The sequence below is a fragment of the Accipiter gentilis genome, unplaced genomic scaffold (genome assembly GCF_929443795.1).
Source record: "Accipiter gentilis unplaced genomic scaffold, bAccGen1.1, whole genome shotgun sequence".
Classification (NCBI taxonomy): domain Eukaryota; kingdom Metazoa; phylum Chordata; class Aves; order Accipitriformes; family Accipitridae; genus Astur; species Astur gentilis.
In genome coordinates this window covers 200,131-205,465 of record NW_026061146.1, presented here as the reverse complement: position 1 = coordinate 205,465, position 5,335 = coordinate 200,131, and the positions used below count along the sequence as shown (strand labels likewise).

The 5,335-nt window shown below is 42.1% G+C and overlaps 1 long non-coding RNA gene across 1 annotated transcript; it reads right to left on the bottom strand.

Moving 5' to 3' along the window:
* Positions 1-391: 391 nt before the first annotated feature.
* LOC126037505 (uncharacterized) lies at positions 392-3,336 on the bottom strand. Its single transcript, XR_007505724.1, has 3 exons — positions 3,257-3,336; positions 3,106-3,163; positions 392-460 (listed from the first exon to the last, which is right to left on the bottom strand). It is a non-coding gene; the product is annotated as an uncharacterized LOC126037505 (long non-coding RNA).
* Between the last annotated feature and the right edge of the window lie 1,999 nt (positions 3,337-5,335).

The window sequence follows — 5,335 nt, the reverse complement described above, 5'->3', positions numbered from 1 at the left end:
ATCTTTTATACATTATTTCAATGGCTCTTACTACAGATCTCCTTGATACTTAAGAAGGAAGTTAAATGTTGAACTTTAGCATAAATCCTAGTAGTATCACCTTTGAAAGAAACAAAAAGGCTTCAGCTGTTTTGATAAGAACCTATCAAAAAACCTTACCTGGCTCTCACCAAGTTCTGAAATCCATTCTTTGACCAAGTTATTCAGTCTGCCAAGAACAACCAGCCTGTAAAGAAAACTCATGTTAAGTTTGCCCTAAAAAAACCCCAGGACATTAACAAATTTTACAGTCTTGTTATACCTGTGATTCAGTTCTTCCTCCTCTTCAAATACCCCCAATGCTTTCATCGCTTCAAGCAGCTTCTGAGTATGAATGGAATCTCTATCCGTAGGAGGAGCCAAGCTAATTGCAGAAGTCATTCCATAGTGCCTTGGAGGCTGGTTCTGCAGCCTAGGAGTACTGGGGGAGAAAATAAAATACCGAAGACTCCACAAAAGAGAAAAACAAAACCCAACAAAACAACAACCACCACCTTACTGCAAAACACCCTTCCACTTACAGGTTTCCAAATCAGCTTCTGCCCTTTTGCCCAGCATTAATATAAATGAGGGAAGAAAGATCCTGCTTATGGTTTTTAGATAACTTGACCTAACTTAGAAGCAACTTCTTTAAAAAACACTTGTGGATATAAGAAAAGATCCAAGTTGCTACTATCTGAAGACAGCTTATTTGCATTGCGCTAGACAGTTGGAACTGATCGCCAGGAAATGAAAAGGTTTGAAATCCACTAAGGGTGACACTATGTACAGCACAAGTTTTTTTGGACCCATTTCAGTTTCACAGCACTTTTGACTTAAGGTTATTCCCATCAGCTTTCCGATCACCTTAAACAAGACAATTTAACACTGGCTTCTTTTAGTTCAATGTATTGGCTGTGCTTCTACTGATTCTGAAAGGACATTAGAGTTGATTGCAGAGCAGGGACAAAGTGGTCTGTTAAACAGAGTTGTTGCAGTAAATGCAGCATTACCTTGGTTTTGTCTATGGAAGAGGATGAAGGAAAACATCAACCAATCTGCAGCTAATGTTGCTAGCAGAGCCTTGTGCTCTTAACACAGCGTTCCACTTTTATAGCTCAGAGGCTTAGCTCTACATACATCTGGTTTAATCTAAATCCAAGAGATGTACATCAGCACGCAGAGCAGCACAAGTTAAGCTCTGCTTGTAGAAGGTGCTCAAATCTGCTTTCGCTAGCTCACTGCCCAGTCAGGCAGAGCATTACCAGCTGAAACCAGGAGAGAGAAAGGAGGGGCACCGGAGGTAAGAACTGTACTTAATGGATCAAGGGTCTCTACAGAAACACTAGTAGCAAAAGGGGGACACCCATTAAAAAGGTCTCTACAACTCATCATGCTTGTCAAAGAGTCCATATCCAGACCCTAAGGCTACAGGGATCAATGATGGCATTATTCAAACCGGCTATTTTCCTACTTCACAAATGGACAGCTTCAAATCTTAGCTGCGTTAGTCAAGAGACGCTTAGAACTAATTAAGGTATCTGACCCACTTTGGCTGGAATGGGATGAGGAAATGCTCAAAGGACAGCCTCAACACTTGATTTTAAAACGATAGCTTATTACAACTCCTTATTTCTAATTGTTGCCTTTACTCTGCCACTGAGGGAAGATGGATTTCTCTCTCGCAGAGTAGCTTTGTCCAACTACAGACGTAGCTTTTAGTCACCTAGTGGGCTCCCCCACCCCCCTTCTCTATGAGCTCATTTTTCAAACTTTTTTTTCTAGGCGTTTTCCAAAAAGCTGGCGGGGGTGGGGGGGTGGTATTAGGACTGTAGTCCTATGAACTACTCTCCCCAGTCAGAATGGCTGTTTACTTTCAAGTGTAACTAGGCCCTGACCTAATTTGCCTTGTCTTCTTTACGGGTATGTCAACTTCCACTTCATAAGTCAAAATATTCCTAATGAGTATTTTCCTTCTTATGATACCATTTTCATAACAAATACAGAAGGAAAGCCAATGAAGCGGGAGTGTGGTGGCAAGCACTTCTTGTTCTGAACTGAAGCCTTTTTCTCCCTGCTCTCTGTTCATTTGAGACTACACTCATTTCTTGACCCTCCTACTTGCCTTCCACATCCTCACCCCCAACACTTCCCTCAGTCTGCTCTCCTCAGACTCAGCTTTGCGACTGTGGATGGAGGCTGCCCAGGCTTAAAAGAGACTCCCATCTCGCATGTGCCCACACTTCTTCACACTTCTGATCTGCAAAGTACTGCACAGATAGTAACTCATCTTCTCCCAAACTTCTTTCATCTTCTTCCACGTACGCTTCCTACGTCGTTGCCTCACCATGATGTATTTGGCCTGCTCTTGTCCCCGACTTGTTATTCTCCTGCTTACTCGATTGGAGATTTTAGACAATCTGTGGGATGGATCCTGGGGTTTGTTTTGATTTATCTTAAGATTTTATAAACACAGGGCACCCTTACAATCTACCTATCTAGAACACATATATACTAAAAGGAAGGACTGACCTGACCCTGCAGTCACAGATAAAACAGACTCCTCTCTCGCCAACTGAGAGAAAGCAGCTTGGCTATTTGGGCTGACTACATTGAAGACATTCAAAATGGTCATAACAGAGCAGTGTTGACTTTTCCAAGAATTTGCTCAATCAGCATCAACTAAGTTGTTAGAAAAAAAGAATGTGGAGGCTGACTCCTACTGGGAAATCAATTTCTACAGTCCTGTTCAGCCAGGAACCAAAAGGGTGCCTTTCCACTTGATCCTTTAACTGTATTTAATTTTGATAGGTAATTCTGGTTTCCTCAAAAAGACTTCCTTTGTCAGAGTCCTCTTCTCAATCAGGTACTGGAGGTTTATTTTAAATAATTTCACTGCAAGCACAGATCCCCTTTGTTAAAGCCAGTTCAAATTAGGCCATTGAAAAATTAACGACCACTTGTATTCTCCACAACTATCTGTGCATACGTACTTCACTATGAATCAGCCGTTGCAGAAGTCAAGTGCTACGGCCTCGTTTAACAGCTTACAAGTAGTAATACATTGAATTTCTATATAATACTTACAGTTCCCAGCCTGGTCTGCCACCTGCTGAGCCAATTGTACTGCCTCTCCCCAGATGACCTTTTGGAGTGGAGAGAGGAAAAAGCAAAAAATCCCATGCAGTTTATCTGAAGATAATGTTTTGAAAGGAATTCTAAAGTTACAGTTCCTTACCAGTGGTGGGTATTGACTGTCCTTGGGGGCCCAGACGACTTGCTAATGCTGCTTGTCTTCGCACAGGAAGCCGACAGCCCTTGTGAATAAACGCAGACAGTTGGAAAAGAAGCTCTACTACAATATAAGAATCACTGCATATGTTGAAATAAAGCTTACCTTCTCTTCCAACAAACTGCTGACTGACAGAGAGGAAGATGTAGATGGTTCAGCGGCACTCACCAGAACAGCGGGAGGTCTAACAGTCTTGGGTGCTGGTGGAGGCGGTGGTGGCTGCTGCTGCTGCTGCTGCTGCTGCTGAATCTGCTGATGGAGCTTTTTTGTGTAGCTAGTTCCATTTTTGAAGTTGTTCACAGCCTAGAGGCAGAAAAGCATTTACAAGAAGCTACGATGAAACTTCAGCAGATATACGAACAGAAGCCTTCACAGAGGAAAATTACTCGTGTATTCCTGTAAATGCCATCAATCCTCAAAGAAACCAACATACAGATGTATGAGCACGTCGCATTGAACACTGATACTAATGACTGGTAGCTCAGAGGACCTGTATTTCAAGTACTTCAGCGTTAACGCCAAATGTGAAAGCGAGGCAATCGTGTTCAGTAAGAGCGGGACCGGAATTTGCCAGATCATCTCTAAAGAGTCGTAAGCTTCTGTGACAGCAGCAAACAGTGCATTTGAAAAGTCAGTTTAGCCTTATTCAATTATGCCTTGCTTAAGGAGATGTAAATTAATATTTTCTTCCCTTTCCGCTTTTTACAAAGAGCCTTTTCTTACAAGCACTTTATGTAAAAGTCATCATGTTACCTGGCGTATGCACTTGTTGGGAATTAAAGCATCAGGTGAAACATCTGTCTCCTGACACGTTGGGCATATATGTTCCTCCGATTCCAGTAATGCTGTTCTAATACCTGCATAGAATTAGAATAATCAAAACAGTATTTAGCCAAACTAAGGAAGTTTTGGGGGTTCTCACCAATCATAAAGACATGTCTATGATTAATAGGTGAATATAGTCTTGAACTGAGAGCATGAAGCTATAAATGTTCAATAGTGTAAAAAATTTCTAGTATGCAGCAAATAACTATACAGTTTTGTATTTCACCATTGGAACATCTGCAGATGTAGCATAGGCTGTGTCTTGATGTTGCAGCTAGTCTTTTTCCCCACTATCTAGTACAGCGAGAAGTCCCCAACCTCAAGGTTAATGAACAAAACATGTTTCAAAAAAACCTCATTAATAGGTTCAAAAAACCATTAGGAGGTTCGAGTTCTGAAGGTTTTAACCAACTCTCCCGTGGAGAAGAATGTGGATTAAATGCCTAACTATCCGTTTGTTGCAGACCACTGTAAGTCACCAGAGTCGGCTATATAATTTTGTATGAGACAAAGGGCTGTGGACCAACTAAAAGCATTCAGTGTCTAATACTGTAATCCCCTGCACAGTTAGCCACTCTCCTCATACTCGTCCTTCCGCTTGTAAAGAAGACTTAACTAGATACCTAAAAAGGGGAAAAGGCTTCCTGGCTTTTTTCGCCCTTGATACCAGAAGAGCCCTTTCCCGTCCAGGGTATACTTCAGCATAAAATAGAACTGGTAGCAAAGTAATTTTGTTCCCTCCTCTTTCTGCTTTCAGAAAACCAGATGTGATGTTTAGAATTAACAAACACGGGCGTAACACTTACATTTGTCACAATAACTGTTGCCACAGCAGGGAATAACAGCTGCATCAGTCATTATGTCCTGACAGATGAGACATGACAACTCATCTGGAACAGGAGCATCTGAGGTGGAGGAAGAGGAGGAGGAGGAGGAGGAGGAAGAAGACGACGGCTCCTCTGGTAAAAAGGGAGGCTTCTCCATCCTTCCTCTAGCATAAGCTTCCCTGGAGGAGGGGTGGGGAAGGAAAAAGAAACGAGTTAAAGATGGGTAGAGGAAAACTTTTCCAAGCTCTGCATTTTCTCAAAGCAAGAGAAGAGATGGAATTCTTCTTGCTCCACATGAGCCTCCTAAAAGGTAGGCGCTTAGTTTAAACTACTTTTCTATAGCCACAACACTAGAAGAGGGAGGGAGGAACAA